A 26,931-nucleotide genomic window follows, 5' to 3' on the forward strand; every position below is an offset into this window, starting at 1 on the left:
AATATAGTAAGTGTTATTATCTGGTGGTGTTAGTCTCCATTCATTACTCTCTTTTCATGGGGTTTCCTTGTTCATTCTTCGAGATGGATTTTTATATTACATTTTCAAGGGATTTTGGCATTTTGATTAAAAGGAACTGAAACTTATGAGTTAGTTTTGGAGGAAATGATATACTTACAATATTATTTCAAACAAAATATTTCTTCCTGTTCAGAAATACTATTTGTTTCTTATTTATTCAAGACTCTTTTATGGCCCTCAGTAAAGTATAATAGTTTTCTTTATCAAATGCTACTTATTTCCTACCTTTATTGCTAGATATTTCATATATTTGCTGATATTTTTGTGGAAAGCCATTGTGGAGTGTGTGTGTGTGTGTATGTGAGTGTGTGTGTTTTGTATTTGTCCATAAATACTTTGGTTGCTTCTCTTAACTTTTCCTTTTGCCCTCTTTATTTAAATATAATAGTTCATTATTTTTTCTTGTTTTGTTGCATTGGCTACATCTTCCAAAGTATTATGTAAAAGCAGTGATATATGGTATCGTTTGTATTGATGTTCACTCTAATGTGGACTCCTAAAGGGTTTCATCATTTAACCAAATGTCCACTACTCTTTTAAGATAGAATTTTTTTTTTAAAGGAAGAAAGCTTTATTCTTAGTATCCCTTTATATATCAAGAATATTATGTTTTCTATAAAAGTTGAAATGATATTGATAGATTTAAAAAAATCATCACAATCCTTAAATTTCTGAAGTCACATTTATCTGATCATATATATTTTCAGTAGTATACTTACATTTTTGATTTGTGTTGATATTTTATTGAGGATTTTTGCATTTATATTTTCACTAAGTAGTATTTGTAGGTGTGCGTGTGTAGGTATGCAATATGTGAGTATATAAGTGTGTATCTCTACCAAGTTTAGGTATAAGTGTTATGGAAAATAAACTAGAAATATTCCATCAAAAATAAACTCTGGAATAGTTTATAGAGCATAGAAATTGTCTGTTCCTTGAGGGTTATAAAGAATGCACATATTTTTCTGTGCCATTTGGGAGATAATAAATCTTCACATTTTGAGATTTTTCTCATTGTTTTTGATCAGTTCAGCTCTTTTTTTGCTTCATGATTAAATTTTGATTCACTTATATTTTCCTAGAAAACTGTGCCCATTTCATCATTGTTGTATAATTTTTTTAAAGCTTATGGATATATTTGCTTCCTCATTTCTAACTTTTTGTTGTGTCTTCTTTATTATTTACTTGAACATACTTCCAAGATATTTAGGTATTTGGATTTTCCTTTCAAAGCTTTATTTCTAGGATTTATCAGTTTTCTCATTTCTAATTCACTATTTTTCATTAATTTTTAAATTTCTGCTTTTCTTGGGTTTATTTTTCATCTGATAACTAAGTTGGATGTTTTATTCATTTATTTTCATACTTCATTTTAAATTTTATTTAGTAAAATTAATTTTATAGACCTCATAATTATCACTGAAAAATTTTTGGTTGTAACACAGATGTTTTTATATATAATTTTCCATTCATTACAATTTTCTAAATAGTCATTTAAACATTTTAGATGTAGTATGATTTAGAAATACTTCTTCATTTTCCAAGTGGTTGTATTTTGTTGTTTCTATTCTTTGTAATTCAGTTGCAAAACGTCACATCTTAGTAAATTTTTCAGATTTTATTATGGTTAATATAGCATGCATTTTCATAGTGATTCATGCACATTTGAAAAGATATACTCTATTAGTAGTATATAGCGTTAGCTACGTGTCTGTATGGGAAATTTAGTCCTAAAAGTTTTGAAAACATAATAGAAAGGTAAAATGTTTGATTGGTGTCACTGGTGGGACCAGAGCACACCCAGGTGTTGAAGGGAGTGATTCCATCTGAAGCTGATTGACTTTCCCATGGTCAGCCTGTGCCTGGAACAGGGGTCAAGCCTGGGGAAGCCAAACATAGCCTAAGGAGATACACTAGAGCACAGCTGGACAGGAAGGTGAATCTCCAGGATAGAGCAAGAGTGGAGCAGGGAGAGCAGCTGGAGGGACCCTGTGGGTAAGCCTCAGGTCACCCTCTGGAGTGGTGCATCTGTTCGTAAGAATAATCTCTTCTCTCTTTCCCTTTTTATGAGCACTAGGTAAAGCCTTGGTAAAGCCTGGAGTCTGCTCTTGGCCATAAGACTTAAAAGAAAGATCTCTTCTAGTTTTCTTGATCTTCTATATTGACGTAGCAACCTGGGGATGAGGAGCCCTGAGGGGGCTATAAGGAAAAGCAGGGAGGCTCTTCAAGGGTGTTATTGGCCGCCTGGGCTAGTGGGTGCTTAAAATGATCATAACTGGTGCCATCAATTGAATTTTCTTTTTTTGAGGCCCAGATTAGAGCACTTAGAAGACATTTAAATTATAAATATGTTAAATAAACATTATTAATTATATTATTTTGAGCCCTCCACTCTTCACTGGCAATATGATCAGCCAAAACCTGGTCGATACGTGTACAATTTTTCTGTGATTACTGTATGGCTCTCAGTGTTCTTATTTCAGAGACTGTGCTTTACATTCTATGATGCTATAATATAATGTGAGATGAAGATGTGCATTTGTTGCATCCTAATTGTGGATTACACCCATAATCAATTTAAAATGCCCCTCTTGGCCTATTTAATGCTTTGTTTGCAATTTCTATCCATGTTTCCTTTTGTGTACCTACATCTTAACTAAGCATTTAACCTTTATTTCTAACTTTGTTTGAGTTGTGTATTTTGTATTTTGATCAAACATAAAAAGCCTTTGTCTATTAATGAGGGAGTTAATTAGATTGATAGTTTTTTCTCAAACTGATACCTGTAGTAGACATTGCTGTCCTTTGCCCAGCATCTGTTCCCTCTTGCTTTGTCCTGATGGAGCCCAGATATTTTCAGGAATTCACCCCAGATTTGGGGAGAAACTGACTCCACCCCAGGTCTGAGGTGGGCCTGGTTGCTCCAAATGTAATCCCACCCTGTGCCATTGATTGGCTCAGGAATGGGCAGGTAACTCAGTTCTGGTCGAGACACTGAGAAAGGAAATGAGTTTGGGTTTTTTTCTGGAGAAACTGTCTTTGTTTCTAAGGAAGCCACAAGAAAGGGCAGTCTCTTTTCTCCTGTGGGTCTTCATCATGTCTAGACACTGCACCTGGAGCTGCCATAGAGCATGGGGTACCATCTTGCTGTCTGCCTGAAATGGGGTCCTCATAGGATGGCAGAATAAAGAGATGAGAAGAACCTGGATTCCTTGAGCTTGAGATTTCCCTGAGCTTCTGAATCAATGGCCCTGTGGCTGAGCTTCCCTGAGCTTCCTTGAGATTTCCCTGAGCTTCTGAATCAATGGCCCTGTGGCTGTCCTTACACCTTGCATTCCTGTTACATAAAATTAGGCAGTTCTTTTTCATGGTTTAAGCCAGTTTACATCAGGGTTTCGATACATGTAGCCAAGAGCACCTTACTGACACAATGCGTTCATTTTTCATCTTTTTACCTTTTATTTCGTGCTTCTTATTCATTATTTCTCTTTGTGTTTTGGTTTTCTGTCATTCATATTTAGATTGTACTTTTTGCTTTTGTTTTTGCTTGTGAATTGTTAAGTATGCATCTGGTTTTTAATTTTACTAAAAATTGAGTAGCTTAACATACTTATACCAGTACTTTATAAGTATCAAACTGAATATAATAATAATAATTATTATGATCTTATTATTGTACGTAATGTTTGCTGAGCTCTTAATATATGCCATGCACTGTGCAAAAATGTATGTGTTTTTAGCCATTTAGTTTTCACTGCAAGAAACGTAGACAAAGAAAGTTGAAGGAACTTGCCCAAATGAAGCAGAAAGGCTGATTGCCTGCTCTGCAGATGAGGAAATTAGTACTGTTTTACTTCAGCCTATACTTTTAGCTTTCTATTCACTTCCTGCTTTTTTGTGGTTACCGGGAAATTTCAGAACCAGAATATTAATAATTAATTATTTTTGTACTATGTATATTCTTTTGATTAAAAAATGTTTTCATTTTGTTTTGCGTCCACATTTCCTACAACCATTTAGACTCAATTCTATATTCAGATGGTTTTGATATTCACCACCATCCCTTTGAACCCCAATATTTTTATTCTGAATTATTTAACATGGTTTATTACTGAATTAACTGACATATTTTGAGCAATTTCATTCAGAAGATATGTCATTTTCATATAGTTTGCACAGAATGACCACTTAGCTGATTGTAGAATTTCCCCAGAAATTCTATGTATTTCTTTGATGTGTCCTCATATTTAGTGCTGAATGGATATTTGAGCCTGTTCTTTCTTTCCCCTTAAAGTCTATCCAGTTCACTTCTATCCACATGCTAGGTGTGTGTGTGTGTGTGTGTGTGTGTGTGTGTGTGTGTGTGTTTGTTCTTTTTTCACACAATTAATTTTCATTGCACTAGTAATTCTTGAAAATAGTCTTCTTCCAAATATAAAGATCTTACATTAAAAATAAAATCCTATTTGACCAAACCTTTCCTCAACTCAGGCCCTTTCCGCTGAGGTAACTTCTGTTAGCATTTTGTGTGAATCCTTCCAGAAAGTTTTCTATGACTTTACATACATATATCCATACAGCCAACACATAGCTTTACTTCAGGGAAAAGGTACTCTGAGAATATATGTTGAAGGCACCAGTGAGGGCTTTGTGGTGGGATGAGGTGGGGAGTACAGAGCAACCACGTTACCTAAGAAAGAAGACCCCTCTCTGCAACAGTGGGTGTGTGGCCCAGCATCTGGTGAGGTAGAGCTCAGATCTCTGATTTAAGATTTATTCCACAAGAAAAAGCAAGACCATCCTCTCAAACTTGTGGCCTTGTTTTCCTCTTCAAGCTCACCTGCAAATTATTCTTCACCTCAGCTTCAGACTCATGTAACTAGTGGAGGGTCCCCCCAGATTCTGACCAGTGTGTATTTATTAGTAAGCACCGTTAAGTTTCTCATTTTCTCATGTGATTTCAATAGGGTTTGGCAAAAGCAAAGTCCCAAACTTAACTTGCGAGAGCTCATCTTGGGAAGCAAGAAGGCCAAATGCCTATGAATGGGCAGGTTGCCTGGAACTCTGGGAGAAAATAAGGTAGATTCTAAGCCCTTTGCCAGTGTACCTCTAATCCTTTGATTAGAAAAGAGGGAGGTCTCTGTTTATGAGAAATCATCTTGTCTAATGAGGGGGTGCTCTGAACCCTGAGCTAGAGGAGATCCAGGGAGTGAGTGGGGACTCTCCCTGGCCTGAGCTCTAGGGAAACGATTTCCAGATTCTGCCCATCAACTAAACCTACTGTACCCAGCTCCTTATGGATCCCATAGAATTTGTTTCTCAAGTGAACCAATTTAGTAAAACTATGTTTCCCATTTTAATTATTCCCATAACTTCCAAAGAGCAAGTGTCGCTCCAGATTACCACACAAAGCTGTTGTCATTCCTGGCTGTTGTCATTCCTGTCATTCCAACGGCAAAGGAGGCTGATGAGCCCAAGGAGCTTGTGGTGGGCAGACAATCTGGGTCAGGCTTTTAGAAGTTTTGAAGATAGAGCAATTGACTACCTTTATATGATATACATTTTGGTGTCATTCATGTCTGTAAAAAAGGAGCAACCAAAGAGACGGGGAAGGAAATGCTGACTCATGAGTCTGTTGGGTTGGCAGCTCCTAGCCTCGCTTTAGTTAGTGAGTGCCTTCTGGAACCACTCCATCTAGTGGTCCTCTCTCCACCCACATCCCTCTCCATCTTGCCATCTGCTTTATTTCCTTGAAAAATTTCTGGTCTGAACTTATCTGGGGCATGTACTTCTTTCTTGTCTATCTCCCCCTCTGGAATGTACCCTCCATGAGAGCAGGGGTCTTGCCTGTCTCATCCACTGTGTAGCCCAAGTTCAGAAAACTGCTTGCCATAAAGAAGGCTTTCAACAAACATGCATTTAACTTGTTGAATGAACCCATAGGTTAAATTCATAATGGTGGAAATTTAGAAACCGTAGTCCCAGGTGGGGAAAGAAAATGATGTAAGACGATCTCAACTACATGGGGATCCTGCTTATGTTAGAAAAGCTTCTAGATTTTGTGTGTGGTCAAGTCCTGCAGCTCATAGCCAAGGAAGGGTCTTTTCTTTTACACCCATAAAAGATGATACTTATATATTGGACAAATGAGCCAGAAGATAAACATGAATACAGACAAATTCTGAATTTGGATTTGAATTACAAGTTGAAAAAATAGAAAATAGGGGACATGTTTGCTTGATGACAACTAAAACAAAAATTTGTGTTTTGACTGACTCATCTTTTGTGAATTAACAGCATGAATAACTGTTAAAAAGTTTACACTATTAATGGGATATCATGTCTAATAATGCAAATAACACCAACATTCATTGTAACCACTGTTTATTTTCCACTAACCATGTGCCAGGCACTGTGCTTAAGGCTTTTTATACATGACTACACCGGCTGACAATCTTATTATTATGCCCATTTTATGGATGGAGAAACTTAGATTCTGAAAGTTTAACTTGTAGCAGGATACAGAGTTAATATGTGGTGGAAGCAAGGGTATCTCATTGCAAAACTTGCTGTTCTTAACCACTGGTTGCCTCACTGCTCTATGTTATCTGAACATATTTGGGGCATTGGACTCAGTTCTAGGAGATGCATTTTAAGACACACAATAACCACTGTGGCTTCACGGGGAGGTCACTGGCATGGTAAATGGTATAGAAACCACAGCATGTGGGGGGACGTTCAAAAGGAAGGAAGTTTTTTAGCACAGAGGAGGGATGATGGGAGGTGGGGGTCAGGAATGAAAGAGTATCAAATGGAAGTGAGCAGACCCGCTCTGCCCAGCTCTAAATGGCAGAACTGGAAGAGCAGATGGAAGTTACAGTGAAGCAGATTTCAGCTTGACACAAGAACTAACTTTCTAAAGATTAAAGATGTGGGCTGCAGCTCTTGAACCCACCATCCTCCACCCGCCAAGTCTATATAGCCATCTGTCAATGATGTTGGATTTCAGGAAGGAGTCCCTTCCACCTCTAAGAGTCTGGGATTTTCTAGATAGATTTAAATTTTATTTAAAAGAGAAGTAAAGATCATCTGAGCTGATTTAAGGTGAATCTTGTCTAGGGGCAGAGGGATTATATGACTATCTGAGTTCCTTTTATCCTTTTGAGCATGTAACTCTTCCACTAGGCAATAAATGGTATACATCTGAAGTCAGAAAAGGGGACTTGTATTTATTCTGAACCTAAATCCTCCTTCAAAATAATAATTATTTTATTGCATACTTGTTTTCAATTCATTTCAAAGGGTATTTCTTATATATTTGTGTTGAGCTAGGTGCTACTTTTTTAACCACACTTCCTCCCTACCCCACTCCTCCTTAATCCCATCCAAGGCCAAGACTATGCCCCATCCTGCCTCTTATAGTCCCTCCAACTTCTTCCATCATTAGGTATACACAGAAAACTGCAGATAAAAAGTACCTGTGTTTATAATTCATGAAACCCAAAAAGCAGTGTGAAAAAAAGGAATGAATTCTACATGATTACAAGGAAGGAGAGGGACAAAGCCAGCTCCAGGTGCATTTCTACAAGCCAGTGTGAGTTGAATTTTCTCTTGAGAAAGTATGTTTTTTTGTGGTTCCCCACCAGCCCCTTGGTGCAGAGAGCATCTACAAAGTACTAGATGAAACAGGCTTGTGTGCAATTTCACAAGGTATAGAAAGGGGAGATAGAATCTTGAGGCAAGTTTTGAAGAGCCTCCCCCCCCCCCGAAATTGTCCTTCTTTGGGCCTGAAATCTTACAGCGTATTGCTCTTCTGAGTTAACATTTCTCATGGCATTCTTCACCCGGGAGATGAAATTCCTTGGCTCCTGATGTCATCATCAGGAAGGGAGTCCTACAGGTAGCAGTAGTTTACTGATTACTTGTTTCATACCAGGCACTATCCTAACCCATGACATATTTATCTAATTTAGTATTCACAGCAGCACTGTGATTATATACTGTTACTATCTACATTTTACATAAGAGGAAACTGAGCCTTAGAAAAGTTAATATTTTGACAAAATTCACACAGTTAGTAAATGGTTGCTATAAACTGAATGTTTGTGTCTCTTCTCAAAATTCATGTGTTGAAACCTAATCTCCAATGTGACAGGATTTGGAGGTGGGGCCTTTGGAAGGTGATTCAATCATGAGGGGGGAACCCTCATGAATGGGATTAGTGCCTTTATAATAAAGACCCAGAGGGACCCTTAGCTCCTTCCACCATGTGGGGACACCATAAGAAGATGGTCATCTATGAACCAGAAGCAGGGCCTCACCAGAGGCTGAATCTGCCAGTGCCTTTATCGTGGACTTCTCAGCTTCCAGAACTGAGAAATAAATTCCTGTTGTTTATAAACCACTCACTCTATGGTATTTTTGTTAGAGTAGGCAAGATTCAGACAATGATGGAGACTGTATTTGACTTCAGAACCTATACTCTTAACCAGTATACAATATTGTTGCTAACACTCTAAATATAGTAATTATCTTTCAGAAATAGGAGACAGCCTGCCATAAGGACACTATGTCTGCATGCATGCATGTGGGAGGGTGGTAGGAAGTGTTTATTGTGAATTAACTCTAATCCTAACCTAGGTAAATTACTAATCTAGAATTTATCTGAGATGGTTAACATAATTCTGACTTCTGATTCAGTAAGGTCCTTATTAGCATTTTATTATTTGCCTCAAAGTCAATTGAAGGTACATATCAGGAAGTGATTTACTAACCCAGCTGCATTCTACCTCCCTCCACCATTCCCTCCCTCTCCCCCTCCCTTCCTGCCTCCCTTCCTCCCTTCCTCACTTTCTCTTCTTTCTTTCCTTCTCAATTACTCAAGTATTTCTGAGTATTTTCTCTGTGCCTGGCACTGTGCTATACATTTGTGTTACAAAGATGAGTAAGTCTCGGTCTATATCTCTTGGGACTTCACAGTATGAAAAGGGAGTTAAAAAATAATTACTATTCAACATCATGGCAATGTTTATAAAGGAGCAGATTTTCTAAGCTAGTGTTTTAAAGAACACTCTTTGGCAGAATTTTAAGTAAGAGTATCATGAAAAGGAAGTATTTTGAGTTAAAATAAGTTTAAGAAATGCTGGGTTAAATAAAATTAAGCAAGTTGTTTTATTGGGGAATTTTCAGACCCTTTAATTTGTTAATGTGCACTGTGAATCTCCAAGAAGGAAAGAGAACTTATTTTCCAAACCCATTTGACCTCAGATACCTTCTTTTTTCATTGCACACTTAATAGTTCATTCATTCTTATCTCCCTCTCACCTTTCCCTCTCTCCATCTATCCATTCATCATCCATCCATCCATCATCTACCCATCTATTCATTTATCCATCCGTCCCCCATTCCATCCATCATCAATCCATGCTTTCATCACCCATCCCTCCATCATCCATCCATCCATTCATCTATCCTTCCTTCATCCACCTTGAGTGTCCATTATGTGCCAGACACTGTGCTACATGCTGGGAATCCATCAGTAAACATACCTGTGGAGTTAGCAAGCAAACAAAGTATAAGTTTATTAAAGTGTGGTAAGATTCATGTAGGAAATAACCAGTGTTCCAAAATGAAAAAAAAAAAACAATAAAACAGAGTGATCCACTTATGTAGGTGGTTAAGAAAGCCCTCTGTGAGCAAAAGCCATTTAAAGCAAGTACCTGGAGAAAGAGAATGAGCCAGCTTTGCAGAGAGTGAGAGGAAGAACCATCCAGGAAGAGGAAACAGCAAGTGCCAAGATCCTGGAATGCAGAACGGCTTGGCAAGCGCTAGGAACTGAGCTTCCTCCAGGATTGCAGGTCTGCTTAAAGGCAGAAGCTGAACCTGACATATTTTTAAGAATTAGAATCTCATCATCATGATATCACAGAGTTGGAGGAGACCCCTGACACCATCTCTTCCAAGTTTCTATCCAAGAGGGTCACATCTTTTAAGATATAAGGCTGCCTGCTCTGCTTGGCTCTCTTTACAGGGTTTTCCACTTTAGGTGGGAGGTTAACTTCAGCCCCAGAATGTAGCTAGGGAGGGTGTTCCTTGTGATATTTCTCTTTCATATGAAACGAGGACTGGTGAAGATTCAACAAATTGCTGTGTTTTTACGGAGAAAACTTCTCTCAGGGGTGCAAATCCCGATACAAGGAATCATAGTCACTAACCTTCATTCCAGTTCAGAAATAGGAGACAACAAGACTGAAGGGGGAATATGACAAAGAAACTAGCTGGTTATTCTTGAGTCAGTGGCCAAGGAGGGGAATGAGGATAACTTTGATTCTTGGAGCCCAAGTGCCCTGCTCCCAAAACTTTCATCTTTCAATTTTCTCTGCAAGATTAAGCATCCCCAAACAGCACTTTTATGGTCTCTGCCCTGGTTCAAGGAGTTACAATGGATCATCTTTACTGTCAAATACACTGAAAACCTCTCTGCTAGACATTCAGGACTATCCATTATTAGCATAATTTTCTTCTGGCTGACCCTCTGCCTTCTTCTTGTCCCCTCATCCCCACCTCCCAATACAACACACACACACACACACACACAAAACACACACACACACACACACACACGCACAGGCACACCATGCAATGAGGGCCACAAAGGACTAAAGAAGATAATTCAGGCTTTGGTGTCACAACCCTGGTTTGATCTTCTGCCATGTGTTGTCTGCCTGACTGTGTATCTTGTAGACCTTCAGCTTCCTCATTTGCATGAACAAATAGTAATAATAATAATGACATTTTCCAAGTAATAATGGTACTTATATTGGGTTGTTTTAATTTGAAGTCAACTATCACAGTATCTTCCCTACTATAGGCTAGAAAGTGAGCCCACCTCTGGAAATCAATTCTTCCATCTTGCTTGCTCTCTGCCAGGGTCCCTGCCCTTTGGTTCTTGCAACCTCATTTAGACTTTATGGCCTTTACTTAACTATTCACAATTGGTCTTTTTTTTTTGTTTTTTAACATCTTTACTGGAGTATAATTGCTTTACAATGGTGTGTTAGTTTCTGCTTTATAACAAAGTGAATCAGCCATACATATACATATGTTCTCATATCTCTTCCCTCTTGTGTTTCCCTCCCTCCCACTCTCCCTACCCCACCCCTCTAGGTGGTCACAAACCACCAAGCTGATCTCCCTGTGCTATGCGGCCGCTTCCCACTAGCTATCTATTTTACGTTTTGTGGTGTACATATGTCGATGCCACTCTCTCACTCCATCACTCTTTACTCTCTTCCCCCTCCCCATATCCCCAAGTCCATTCTCTAGTAGGTCTGTGTCTTTATTCCCGTCTTACCCCTAGGTTCTTCATGACCTTTTTTTTTTTTTTAGATTTATTCTTAGATTCCATATATATGTGTTAGCATACATTATTTGTTTTTCTCTTTCTGACTTACTTCACTCTGTATGACAGACTCTATGTCCATCCGCCTCACTACAAATAGCTCAATTTTCTTTCTTTTTATGGATGAATAATATTCCATTAAAACACAGACTTTAGTTCCCATTTGCTGCACCTCTCACAACCTGCTTTCCTCCATTCCTAGTTCTTGTTTGCAAGTAACCTAGCATGGTCAAGAGCCTGCAGCTCCTGCTTGTTTGGGAGGGAAAGTTGGAAAGTTATTCTCTGAGGTCTTATCTTGGTAAACTGAGACAATCAAGTTCTAGTCCCATTGTCTTGGCTGGTTTTTGCTCAGCCAAGAACACCCCTGGTTGACTGCAGAAGGTACACACAGGGTTTCTTGTCCGTTTCATGGTATTGTGACTCTCATAAGTCACTGATGCATACTCTGGTTAGAGATACCTTCTAGTGCCTTGACTTATTGTGACCTAGACTAATTGAAAGTGAAGATGGATGAGTTTTGTTCCAAACCTAGAGCCCAGCATACCTTAGTTCTCACCATAGCCTTCACCACAGCCATTGCCATGCTTAAAGAGACTCTTGCAGATCATCTGTGTATCCTTCCTCCTTTCTACTTGTGTAGATGTCACAAGTTCATAGGTGAGTAAGGATAGGGTATGGACAACTCAGATCCTTTTCCTGGTATTGCTAGTGCTTGGGGAAACAGTGAGGTAAGAGGTGCCTGTTCTCCTGTTGCCCAGGCTTCCTGGATGTCCTGGCTAAGTAGATGGCAACTGGACTAGCAGGAGATGGTCATAGCACCATCTCAGGCTCTAGCATACACATAGGTCAGTGGCTTCAGCATAGAAGAGGTCTCTTTCCTTGACAGTAGCTGCAGAAGAATGACCAAGGAGAATTCATTCAATTCTGGGACATGTCTGAGGATGTTCTTTTCCATGAAATGGTGATTTCAAGCCTCTTGTTCTTGCTGCAAAAAAAAAAAAAAAAAATGTTTGCAACTTGGAAATAATGAGTAATGGAAGAAGGTATATTTTATGTATATCTCCAGAAGAATTTCACTAATATCTCATTGGTTACAACTACATCACATGATTGTCTTAAATAGCAAGATAGGCCAGGAAATGATCTTTGAAACTGGGTACATTGCCTCCATGAATTAAATCGTGGTTCTGTTTGTAAGAAGGAAAAGTGATAACATTTGATAGGCAACTATAGTATCTATCACTGCCAACAACTCTGGTCAACCTATCGTGCCTCTCATTTCTCTGGGCTCCTCCTTCAGCAACTTTTGATCCCACACCTGCTTCTTCTGTGTGCTCCCTCATATCACCAGCACTCAGATCAGGACTCTAATAGATGGCAGGCCACCCCAAAGGAACTATAGAACACTTTCTTGTGGTCGCAGGTCTCATATAGGAAGCATTCTGACCAGTTCGGGATACCAGAGACTATCTGATAGGGAAACAGTGACTAGCTCTTTGTCTGGACAGATGACCATTTGGAGCCCTTTAAACTGATAGGAGTCAACCAAGTGGTGGTGTGACCCTGTCATCTCCTTGCAAGCCCACCAAGACACCTCCAATGTCTTCCTTGTCTAGCTCACCCTGAGCCCTTGATGCTAGGTCACAAGCTGCTTCTGAACAGAGGCATGACCCTCACAGGTACAAAGAATAGGTGTACATTAACCATATTGTGGATTGATTAGTTGGAATCCAGAGCAGAGCAGAATTTCACTTTTTCAAGGAAGCGTTTACTGATTAAGGAAAAGCTAAGAGATGCATCTTCCCTCTCTGCCTTCTTCCAGCATTTAAGTTAAAACACTCTTGCCTTTCTTTCTATTCAACCCCATTGCCATTATACGTTTTACTGTACATAGCATTGTTGGTAAGGTCCTGCTAGGTGGGTTAGCTAAGTGGACTGGCACATGGATCAACTGAGGCCAATGTCAGTGGCTCAGTTTCCTAATGGACAATTTTTTTAAATTGAAGTGTAGTTGATTTACAATGTAGTATTAATTTCTGGTATACAGCAAAGTGATTCAGTTTTATATATATATATATATATATATATATATATATGTTTTTTTCACATTCTTTTCTATTATTGTTTATTACGAATATTGAATATAGTTCCCTGTGCTACACAGTATGACCTTATTGTTTATCCATTCTACATATAATAGTTTGCATCTGCTAGTCCCAAAGTCCCAATCCATCCCTCCCCCGCCCCCTTGGCACCAGCAAGTTTGTTCTCTATGTCTGTGAGTCTGTTTCTATTTTGTAGATATGTTCATTTGGGTTGTATTTTAGATTCCACATGTAAGTAATATCATATGGTATTTGTCTTTGTCTTTCTGACTTACTTTGCTTAGTATGACAATCTCTAGGTCCATCCATGTAGCTGCAAATGGCTAATGGACCATTTTATCCATGATCTCTTGAAAGGTCAGAGGCTCCAGAACACTTAGCATCCGTTCTTCTTAGTGGAGAAACCCATTCTTGCTTCAGGTAAAGACTCCCACATATGTCATAGAGGTGGATTAGGAGCGCTGTTTTAAATCAAGGCACCATATTGTGTGTATGTGCTTTTGAGTGGCCTGAATCAGGGCCCCTGGGATTAGAACGCAGTGCTTATAAAATGAACTTGCATCATTCTGGAGCCCAGATATCTTTTCTCTATTAAGACGCCATAGATTTACCCCCGACACTTGCAACTCCAGTCACAGAACACCCTTAACTCCAGATACAAAGGATTCTTGAGTTCCATCATTCTCTGACACCCTAACCCAGGGTTTTCCACTAAGACCAAGGCTCTGGGATCAGCGGGTTTAGCTGAGATCTAGGCATTGGCACTTTTATATCCCCTCCCCTTGTAGGTAACTCCAACATGCGACGCAGAGTGTGAAACCACCTCCTAACCCTATCAAGAAACTGAACTGTAGGCTCCCTTCACTCCCACTGCAAACTAACCCCCTCAAGTCAGCCACAGATGACCCGACCTCAACTACACACTGGCTTCCAATGGTCAGTCACTGAGCTGACTTCATACTAGATCTAGCACACTGTCCACCCCATGCCATTGCCACAGAGAATACCCACAAATCCCTCTCCATTTGGCCACCGATTTGAATTTTAGCTCTGGAAATAGATATTTCCCTAATTGATGGCATAGACCATCTTCAAGTCCCGAAATAATGACTTCTTACTTTGGATCCAGACAGTTTCTTCTTAATTCCAACTTCCTGCTAAGCTGGCCACAGACTGATCCCAAGCCGAGACCCAAAGTTACACCCTAGCCATGCTCATACAGTCTCTTGTTCTGACCTCTCCTGCACTCTTTCTTTGGTCATAGATTGCTCCCTACCTGATAAATCATGAATTTATAACCCTTGCCACAAATGGAACTTAGGACTCCAGCCTCAGTACAACCTCAAACCCTGGCCATAAACTAGCAACCCAGCTGCAGAAAGACCTCTGCCACTGGCTGACTGCAAGTCATAACCACCATCATTTTTAAAGGAAAACGTTAAATATATACAAGAAACTTGTATATTGAACCCTATGTAGTTATCTCCCAGCTCCAACAATGATCAGTACATGGCCATTCTTGTTTCATTCCCATCCTTACATATCTATTTTCTATCCTCTCCTTGGATTACTCTGAAGGAAATACAGATGCCATCATATCCTCACATCTGTATGTATTTTGGTTTGTATCTATAAAGTGTAAGGGCTCTTTTGAAAGAGATAGACAAGTTATAACCATGAATGATCACACCTAAAACCTAATAAACTTAACAAAAATTTCTTATGCACAAGTATCTAGTAAGTGTTAATATTTCTCCAATTATATATTATAATTATATCTAATTCTTTAACTATATATTTATATAAAAATGTATAAAATATATTATAATATATTAATATAATATTAAAATATACATATATATGTACACTTCCAGTTTGTTGGGTGATACAAATAAGGTCTACACTTTGTTATTGGTTGACATGTTTCTTTGTCTCTTCTAATCTATAAGTTTCCTCTTTATCACTTTTATTGCATTTTTTATTGCTGTTGAAAGAACTTCCAACAATTACACCCTAAACTTGGGGCCATGTTGGCCATTACTCCTGGCTACTGATGTACCAGCACAAACCGTCCCACAGAAGGAAGGTTCTGATCATTGCGTGCAAGCCAGGGAGTGGGTGGGGGGTGTCCCTCTGTACAGCCACTGACTGTGTCACCAGTAAAGCTTCTGCCCTCCAACGAGTGAAAAACGTGTCCCTTTCACATCAATGATGGCCTTGTCTTGCGTGTGTTATGGTCATTTTATCTTCTTACTCCTGTTTCCTGACACAGGGTCGTGGCAGCAAAGATGCAATGAAACAACCTGCGAATATATATCTTTTTCCAAGTTCTTATTTTTAATTTTTTTTTACAGTAGGTCCTTATTGGTTATCTGTTTTAAATATAGCAGTGTGAACTTCTCAATCCCAAACTCCCAATCTATCCCTCCCTGTGTATACATATTAAAAACCTAAAATTACATGCATAGAATAAACTGGCACCTTCCCTGCCATGCGTGGTTATGGCAATAAGATTCACACAAGACAGGATTCACAATCCAGAGCTGTGACTACTAAGGGGCCTTTAAGGGGGCCAGTGTCATCACTTCTGGGAGTGTAGAGAAGGGAAGGGGTTTGAACTGAGGAATCACCTGAAGTGAGGGAGAAGCATTCAGATAGCAATCCATTCTGGAAAGGAAGGGCCCTAATCTCAAACCTGCCAGGCTTTGGTGATGAGGACTTAACTGTTTCTCAGAGCAGCAAGTTTTCCTTTGGGTGTTGGGATTTTTGAAGCTTTGGTATGATTTGTGTTGAGTGAAGTAGCAGAAACAGCATCTTCAGCAACTCTGTACTGCCTTCAGAGGAATGATGCTTTAGCTTCTTGGCTGCTATTCAAGTCTCTGTCCATCATTTCCCAGCCTATTTCGACTGCCACAGCTTCCTCTTTTCTCTTACTGGAATCTTCTCCAGTCAGATTGAGTTTGTTGCTTCCCAAACAGGCCATGTTCTTCCTACTTCCTTGCATCTGTGCGTGTTGTTCCCTACTCTTGAAATGCCCTTCCCACAGCCTCCCTGAGCACATGCTGTCCCGAATTCTGGATGATAACTTTCAGGCCAAACAGGAATGGTTAGGAAGCAGCAGAAAACAGAGTCAGATTGAATATAAAGTAAAAGAAATACTAATTCAAAATGACCCAGAACTTGGTACTAAAACGTTCCTGGACGTCTGAACAGCCAGTAGAAGAGCGTGAGCCAGGAGAGATGTCACTCCAACCTGGTACCCACACTAATGCTCAACTTATCCTAAAGGAAAGCTTGATGAAAACATGTTCAGAAAAATTATACATGCTCATTTCTTAACTTAGCTCTCAGATTTAATCGTAGGGAATGTTTGTTTTGGTTTGAATTTCTCTCAGTTTTAGATACCATTTTCTCTCCCAAACTAGGTCATTTGAATTATCTGCTGATAGTTCAAATCTGTAGATAATTTGCTTTTACTCACATTCCTAAGAACTAATTACCTGTACATATAAAATGATGAAATCTCATTATATTTTCTTTTAAAACTCTGACATGCATTTAATTACATTAGTCAATTATTACTGTACATGCTGAGGATTTGCTATTGACCAGCTCGTGCTGGAATATTTACTGCACAGATGTGTTACTTTAATTAAACAAATGTGATTACACACATATCAATTTTTATTTGGTTTCAAAGCCCAGAATCTAGCAGTGATGCTGTTGGCAGAGCTGTGCAGTGTGGTGCTGGTTCCCAGGAACGCAGCAAGAGGCTCTTTAACTGAGGGAATGCTGAGTGCCTGCAACACTGCGTGGAAAACTTCAGCCACAAGTGGGTTTTGCTGGTGTGTAAGTGCCATTGAGTGGATCCAAGAAGGGAACAACAAACCAGCTCTGAATTCTTTCTAGAACATCTTCAGCTTTGTTCTCTTATATATAGAACAATGAGGGATCATGATTGGAGAACCACAGGAAAATGAATCTAAAGGTCAATCCATCTGGGGGTGGGGATGGCTTGGGATTGGTGCTTGGCTAATAGGTGAGCCGATATTTGTTTTTGAAGTCAGGGGAGAAATGGAACAAACATTTGAGCATTGTACTTGGTCTCTTGAGCTTCTTCCTTTCATAAACAACAGTATACCCCCAAACCATGTGATTAGCATCAAGAAAGAAGGCCATCTTCCAATGCTTAGTCCCAACCAAGCAGTTCTGAGTAACAACAGGAAGACTTAGAAAATTGAAATGTGCTTTATGAACTGAAGTAACGTAAAATTCTCTATGTCTCCTGGTACAGTGACTGCACATATCAGATACTTAACAGTAAATAGTCTTGGGTAGTAATAAAGGCAATAAGTCAATCCATTAATCAACAAACACCAAGTGCCATATGAACTGGTTGCTGGTAGGCACAGACAGAAAGGAGGGAGGTCTGTCCACAGTAGTGCAGACTAGCTGTTTTCCATCGTCTCATACTGTGTTTCTTTCCTTAACTGAAGTCTAGTTGATTTACAATGCTGTGTTAGTTTCAGGTGTACAGCAAAGTGATTCAGTTACACACACACACACACACACACACACACACACACACACACACACACATTCTTTTTCAGATCCTTTTCCATTATAGGTTATTACAAGATATTATTGAGTATAGTTCCTGGGGCTATACAGTAGGTCCTTGTCAATTATCTATTTTATATACAGTAGTGTGTATTTGCTAATCCTAAATTCCTCATTTATTCCTCCCCTCTTTTCCCCTTTTGTAACCATAAATTTGTTTTCTATGTCTGTGAGGCTGTTTCTATTTTGTAAATAAGTTCATTTGCATAATTATTTTTAGATTCTATATGTAAGTGATATCATACTGTATTTGTCTTTATCTGACTTACTTCACTTAGTATAATAATCTCTAGGTCCACCTGTGTTGCTGCAGATGGCATTATTTCATTCTTTTTTTTGGCTGAGTACTATTCCATTGTACGTATACCACATCGTCTTTATCTGTTGATCTGTCAATGGACACTTAGGTTGCTTCCATGTCTTGGTTATTGTAAACAGTGCTGCTATGAACATTGGAGTGCATGTATCTTTTTGAATTAGAGTTTTCGTATTTTCTGGATATATACCCAGGAGTGAGATTGCTGGATCATATGGTAACTCTATTTTAAGTTTTTTAAGGAAACTCCGTACTGTGTTGTTTTGCAAGGCTGACTCTGTCTGGGCCTCATGTGCATGGCACCTGAAGAACCAATCCAATCAGTCAGCTCAGGCAAAAGTTCTGCTTAAACTATAAGTCTCCAGGTCTCCTGGATGCAGACAGCATATCCAAGGATGAGGTTGGGGAACAAACAAGATGGGACATGCTTGGGTTCCCCAGTCCTCCCTGAGAACTCACTGAAATGCGAATGAGTGTGCCATCAACTCTAGGTGCAGAGAGTTTTGCTAGAAGAGAGGCAGCAAATTGTTGCAAAAATATAGAGAAGGCCCAGCATTCATGGCGAGAGAGAGCTGGACACCCACATGAGACAAGACACTCGGCTGTGCAGCTTTAACCCCTGTGATGGTTTCCTCACCTGATGGTGATGAGGAAACCCATCTCACAGTGCTATTATAGGGATTAGAAACCATGTGTAATGCCCAGGACTTAGTAGGTTCCCAGGAAATTGTTGGAGATTTGGGGAGTGAAAAGTAGTGTGGACCAGGTGGGAGAAGCTGGTTGTTGGAAAAACTTGTTTTGGGTCAGTTTGCCTGTGCTGTTCTTCCTTTTAGCAGGTTGCATCATATCACTGGTCCCATCCCACCTCAAGAGCAAAGCCCATGGTAGAAGAATTTGCAGAGTTTTAAGAGTATCAAGATTCTCTGGTCCAGTCCCCTGGAAGTGAGTTACATAAACTCTTTCAGCTATTAAGTGGCAGTTAGGGAACAAACCCTGATCACCTTCAAGATAAATGCTCCTTGGGCTTCCCTGGTGACGCAGTGGTTGAGAATCTGCCTGCCAGTGCAGGGGACACGGATTTGAGCCCTGGTCTGGGAAGATCCCACATGCCACGGAGCAACTAAGCCCGTGTGCCACAACTACTGAGCCTGCGCTCTAGAGCCTGCGAGCCACAACTCCTGAAGTCCGTGCACCTAGAGCTCATGCTCGGCAGCAAGAGAGACCACCGCAATGATAAGCCTGCGCACCGCAATGAAGAGTAGCCCCCGCTCACCGCAACTAGAGAAAGCCCGTGAGCAGCAACGAAGACCCAACACAGCCAAAAATAAATAAATAAAATAAGTAAAAAAATAAAAAATAAAGAAGATAAATGCTCCTTGCATTACATTTCTTTATGGGATGAATGTTATACACCATCCACAGAAATATGCATATAAGAAGAGGGACTGGGGAGGGCAACAACTGATCCAAACTGATTTGGAAGTTCAGAAGTGCCACATTTCAGGCACTTCTGTCTCACCCAGTGTGACAGTGTTGGGATGTACTCATCTTCCTGGTGAGTCTCAGATTATCTCTACAAGAGGCCACCATTTTTCCTATGAACTAGACTTTCCAACCCATGTAGCTTGAAATATTAATCCTCTCACCCAGTCGGGGGTTATGCAAACTTCTCTAGGTTCCAAGTCCCCTCTTCTTCACCCTGAGGTTCCATAAAAATACAGTTGACCCTTGAAGAGCACAGGCTTGAGCTGTGAGGGTCCACTTGTACATAAATTTTTTTCAGTGGTAAATATTACAGTACTACAGAATCCCAGGTTTGTTGGATCTTCAGATGCAGAACTGTGCATATGGAGGGATGACTATAAATCATATGTAGAGTGTGCAGAAGGTTAGTGCCTTTGACCACTGCGCTGTTCAAGGGTCAGCTGTATTAATCATTTCCCATGTGTGCCATGAAATAAGCAAGTTTGGGAAGTATCGGCCTAACTAGACTAGCTTGGTTCAGAAGACAGATTCAGTCTTGGCTTTGCCTTTGAATAGTTAAATAGCCCTAGCATAGCAAATTGTGAGCCTAAGTTTCCTCATCAGCAAAATGGACATAATTTTATCTTGTAGTTTTGCTATAAGGATTCAGTGAGACTGTCTAATATAGGGCCTGAAATATCATAGCTGTCAATAATAGTGAGTTGAATGTGCCACTTTTCTTTTTCAATTTTTATAGTTCGCTAGAGAGTTCAACTTCTGGCTTTCCACTACTCACAGCTTGGTAGATGGAGTCAGGAGATAACTTGGAGCTTGGAGCTTCGGCTGTGATCCATCCCTGCCTCATCTTGAGTTCCATTCTGTCTGCCAGCCAAGCCTCTGGTCTGATGTGGTCACTGCTTAGAGTGGAGACTGGGATAAGGCTCTGCTGGCTTCACCTCCTAAACGGAGCCCAGTTCAGGCCCAGCAAGGCACCCCTAACCCATCCAGCTCCCTGCCTGCTGATCTCATCCTTTTGCTGGGGCTAATTACACTTAAAACCAGATCTGTAGGAAGCCACATGCGTGCACACACAGCCAAAGCCTGAAATTGCTTACCCCCAAAGAAGTTCCCTCCTCCTTCTCTTCCAGTTTGTTGTCTTACCAGAAGCTCGGGTGGGGGTGGGAGAAGAAACGTAGCCTGCACTGCGTATGCAAGGCGATTCCAGAATCATCCTTCACCTGACCCCATCCTGGAACTAGCTCTGAATCTGCAATTCCAAGTCACCAAGTGGAGAGCAGCCCTGCTGGGCATTGGACTTCGTGTGGGTCAGTGTGGGTTGAACCCAGCTCTGAGGGGGTGAGGGCTGGGCTGCTCGCCCACTGTACCTCATTATGTATTCCTTCATTGTTTCCTATGCAAATTAAGTTAATGAGAATTAGGAACATAATGGAGCCCATTCACCGTTCTAGTCGCTAGAAAATGGGTTTGACTACCAATTTTCCATTACAGCTGTTTTGTAATTACTGTGGAATACTCTGAATTCTAATGGAGATGCGGAGATGCTTGACAGCCTGTGAGGACTACTTTTTTTTTAAAGCAAGTTTTTTTGTTTTTTTTTTAAATAGAAGGAAACCCAAACCCTGTAACATAACAGCTTTTCAATCAGAGTGCTCCTGTGAAAATCTCCCCCACTGCTGCAGGAAAGATCTGCTTCTACTGGTGGAGTTACCTGACCTTTCCTAGGGTTAGGTTCGTTACCTGGCAGTCCATGAGTTATCTGTTACCTTGGAGGCAAGGAAGGCAGAGTTTGGGGTCACATTCAGCTGGGAACTGCCCTCTGAAGTGGTCAGAGCAGCCCAGGGCTAACAGCAGGCACTGCTCTGGGGCTTGATCTGACCATCTCCCTACCCCTCCCATCGCAAGCCCCAGGACCATAGACCTTACTCACCTGTTGCTAAGTTCTGGACACATCATTATATGGGTATGATTATAGGGGTATTCCTTGATGGGAAGAGTCCTTATTTTTTAGCACTCAAGACTCTAGGAGGAAGAACATGTTAAAAGTACAAACGGTTCAAAATTTGCCAATAGTTCAAAATGACTGGAGCACAAGAGGCATGGGGATGAGGGTGGGGCTAAGGACAGTGAGCACTGAGGCAGGAGAGCATGGATTCTGCTGTGCTTGGCTAAAACCTCAAGATTTATTCATTCTTAAGGCCTCTTATGCAGGGGGGAGCCATGATGAAAGTTTTAGTTTAGAAGGATATTCTGGTTACAGTACGGAGAAAGGATCTGAACATAGGTATCTTGGGGTGGGGTTGTTTTGGTTACAGGACACATGAAACCTAGGTAAGGGGCGATGGCAGTTGTACACTGCTTGTGATCAATGGGAGAATCATGAAGCCTTGAACTAAGGAGGTGACAGTTGGGAAGGAGAGAAGTGGATGGATTCTGAAGGTGTTTAGGAGGTAGAACAAGTTCGATGATTAGTTGAAGAGTGGTGTGTCGCAGGGCAATAGGGGAGTTCAAGGATTATTGGATGATACAATTCATGATGATATACCAATATTGACAGATACACTTTATGGAGAATATAATATGTGCCAAGTACTGTTTTCTTTTACGTGTGGAACTCATATTAGCTTCACAAGACCTAATGATATAAGAGCTATTATTAACCCAAGAGAAGGTGAGACACAGAAAGGTAAAAAAAACAAACAAAAAAACTTGTCCAAGCTATCACAATCAGGTAGAGCTGGGACTCAAATGAGGTGAATTAGTTCCAGTCAGGTGGTCTAGTTTCATAGACTAGGTGGTAAGTCTTAGAAAAGGAGATTGGCTCTAGTGTGTGTGTGTGTGTGTGTGTGAGAGAGAGAGAGAGAGAGAGACAGAGACAGAGAGAGAGAGAGAGAGAGAGAGAGAGAGAGGAATATCAGTTCTGGCTGTGTGAGCTGGAGATGCCTTTAGAGCACTGCTGTATAGATTTCCAGTGGGAGGCTGGGTAGATATGCTGTATTTTAGGAGTGAGGACAGGGTTGAATACAAGTTTCAGGTGAGGTGTTAATGTGCAAATTGACATTTGAAGCTGTGGGATGGTACAAAATCCCCTAGGAGAGGTGAGTGAGGACCTCTGGGCAACACCAGTTTTTGAGCTAGACTTAAGAAAAGAACTCCACAAAAGGCACCGAGAGACAGTAGCCCAAGAGCAGGGTGACAGCTAGGAGAAAGTGATGGCCCGGAATCTGAGGGAGAGCTTCAAATCCCTGGAATTTAGAAAAAAATAAAGATGTATTTTAGGTTGGTTCTCAAAGAATTAGAGCCTGAAATAAGTAGCTTATCAGAGGTGATTCAGGCAGCTCTAGGAAGGGAGTGGCTTCATCCTTAGATAGGACTTCAACTCTGCGCCCTGTTTCCCTGACGTGCTCGGAAGTCATTTCTTAGTTTCAGCATGCTTTGCCACCTGGAGAGGCGAGAGTTTTCAAAACCATCAAGTCCTGATTCCTTTCTATTTAACAGTACTCTCCCCAATTTCTGTCTCCTCTCTTGTGTTACTGTAAGTAGCAGGAAGAAACCTGGCAGGGCCTTTGCTTGGAAATCAGCTAGATAACCAGGTTCATCCCTTATAAGTTCTGCTTTCCCTTTACAGCAGATGACAATTTTGCTAAGCTTTCTGCCACTACGTAACAAGGATCCCCCTTCTTCCAGTTTCTAATAACATGTTCTTCACTTCCTTCTGAGCTGTCACTAGCATCGCCTTGTGCATGTCTACTAATAGTCTACTCAAGGCAATTTAGGTTTTCTCCATGATACTCCTCAAAATTCCTCTAGCCTCTACTCTGGTCCCAAAGCCACTCCCACATTTTAGGTGTTTGTTACAGCAGCACCCCACTTCTGATGAGGATTCTGTATCGGTCAGGATTCAACCAGAGGAGGAGAACCAGTAAGAGATATATACATGTATATATATTAAAGATTTTGCTACAGGCTTACACAATTGTGGGAGCTAGTTAAGCAGTTCTATGAGGCTACAGTGTCCTCATCTGATGCTGGAGGTTGAGGTCTGAAGTCAGGTAGTCGGGGAAGGAAGATCCTGGGAAGGCTGCAGCTCACAAGCACAAGTCGAGACCCAAGAGCCCAGCCTGAAACCTGTGCTTCAGAGGCTTGTTGCCTCTGATTTTGGTGATGACGTTATAGTGCAGGAGCCGGGGCCCCATCACAAAGCCGGGCAGAAGCCAGAGGAACTGAAGGCAGATCGGAGGGAAAGTGGTGAAATTGCTCACCCGGCTGCTGCTTAGGACACTGAGGTGAATCAACAGATCAGCAACAATGTGTGAATTATGGAATGGCTGCTGCTTCACTTCTGCGTCCCTACCCCCAAATCTCCCAGGAATGTCCCTTGTGGCTCACCTTGACCATAAATATACAAGAAAGGAAATTATGGGAAATGTAGTTCAGCCTGTCAAGTGGACATATTACAAAGGCATCATGCCTATACCCCAGTTACCCCGGTATCTCTGTGTAACTGAACTCTTTTCCTGCAATACATTCCCCTCTGTTCCTATCTCTGCCCTTACCTATGCCTCAGCTCCAACAGTACCTCCAATCTTACCCCCAATATGTCCCCATGATATTTGATACTTTCATTAGAGCACCAGTCAAATGTATGGTTTTTATTTATTTATGGGTCTATCTCTCCCACTGGACTCTAAGCTCCTTCAAGTAATATGCCATCTTCTCCCTGATATTGTTGAAATTTATAGCTTAGCACATAGTAGGTGCTTAGTAAGTTTGAATGACTGCAAGAAGTCACAATGTTTCTGATCTTTAGTGTGTTTTGGATAAAATAGTATTCCAACTCAGGAGGCCATTGCAAAGATGAGCTCTGCTAGTGCTCTGTTCCTGGTAGGTTATTATGGAAGCTCCAAAATTCTCTGCTGGCCTAGCCCTATGGTGTGTCAGGTGGCCACTGAGGAGGCTCTGTCAAAGTGGTCATCCTGGAACCACCCAGGTCAGGGAGGTGGCAAAATCTTGAAGAGTGCTATATGTTTGCAAAGCTCAGGGGGGAGATGCATTGATAAAATCCCCCTTTTGAGGGAAGACAGGTATGATACTTACATATGAGAATTCCCCAGTTAGTTGGAGATAAAATGATCCCAACCTTGGTGAAACCATGGTCAAGGGGATATGTTGTCTAGGGAACTGAAGAGTTAGTGTGACATTTGACCTAGATCTTACCCAGGTAGTGAGCATGTCAGGTTCAGATCCAGGTGTCATCTTTCAGTATATTTGTTTATTGAACACATATTTACCAAAGACCTACAATATTTCTAGTGCTGCATGAATGCTGGGGGTACAGAGGAGTTAATACATGTAACATGCTTAGTGTAGTGCTTGGTGTCTATAAACTCAAATATTTGCTAATATTGTTATCATTATTATTGCTACATATAGTTCTCAATTTATGCTCTACCTTTGTAGACATGAAGTTGTTGTCTATTCTCTATCTTTCCCTGTATTTGGTTGGATCCATGATGTGTCATCTAAACTGATTATCTGATTCTTGACGAATTGCTATAATTTATTGAGTTCTTATGTGCCAGGAACTGTGCTAACTAATTTCACAAAAAAATGTGATTAGATTCAGTTGCATAGAATGTAAAAACTCATCTGATTTCTTTCTACCATGTAAAAAGATGCCTGGAAGTAACAGCCAGGGCTGGTAAGATGTCATGTCATTAGAAAGCCAGGACTTTTTCTATCTTTTTATTTTACTAGTTGCAAGGAAAGCTACGAAAAGCAGTATTTTAGCTGGGCGGGGGGCATCGTTGCCCTGAATAAAAAGTGGACTCTATTACCAAGAAGAAAGGGGAGGATGGCTATTGAGTGGCGTCATAGCCTTGTAGACCCAAGCACCTGATTCTATCAAAAGTCAAAAGATGACCTCTCCTCCTCTGCATCCCAACCTGAGCAAAATAAGAGATGCCCATAAGTATTGTAAAGGTAAAATTCTTGCTCAAACATGGCTTAGAGGGGAGGCTGGGTCACTCTCAGACCTGTAATAGGAAGTCTGGCAACATGGTGCACTGATCCAGGAATGAATTTTGAAAATTGACTTGTAGAAATTTCAAGGGTCTAAAGAAAAGACATTGTCCAGACCTGGTATTTCTGTTTACCTCTGCTCCAGCCACTGAGGGAGAAACTTCTGCTCTGTGTCAAAAGGAAGACAGATGTCAGTTTGAAAAGGAAAGAAGCAGAGGGCCAGTTGCCACCTCTCACCAGGACCCAATTCACACTCAGGGAACATTTGATCCTCTGGGCTCTGAGGGAAGTTTAATTGAAATGCAAAACCCAAAGGTCAAAACCATGTAAAATTTAAAGGCCATTTTTACTATTTGACAAGGAACAAATTGTAACTTTATATTGCTTTTAGATGCAATTTTGCTCAGTGAAATTAGATTATGCTCAACTAAAGCACCTTCTTTAGAGCTTTTAGATTAAATATTAGAACTTATTAGAAGGACCTTGATTTCGTCGGTAAATACCAAGGAAAATATTTGGTGGGAAATGCGGCTGCCTAATTTGCATTAATACAAACGAGAACTATTAAGCTTAGTTGATTAGCATATTCATATGTACTGTAGTCCCCATGTATTTAAAATAGATTCTGCTAGATTCTGATTATAAACTCAGTGTATGTATAACGCTGTGAACCAGAGCCTTGGCAATAGATTGCATACTGACTGAGGGTGAGGGCGCCAGTGGGAGGTAAATTTCGAACAGAATACTGGTCTCAAGATTGTTTTCATAACCTGATACCATGCAGAGCCAGCCCCATCCTGAAGGCTCTAAGCAGCAAATGAACTGATGGATTGTAACCCAGGATAGAGCCTAGGGGAGCAAAATATGTCCAAATAGATATTTGTGAGTACATGCGTATTTCATTT

Source organism: Aethalodelphis obliquidens, unplaced genomic scaffold (genome assembly GCF_003676395.1).
Source record: "Aethalodelphis obliquidens isolate GAN/ISIS:26980383/991018 unplaced genomic scaffold, ASM367639v1 scaffold32, whole genome shotgun sequence".
Taxonomy (NCBI): Eukaryota; Metazoa; Chordata; class Mammalia; order Artiodactyla; family Delphinidae; genus Aethalodelphis; species Aethalodelphis obliquidens.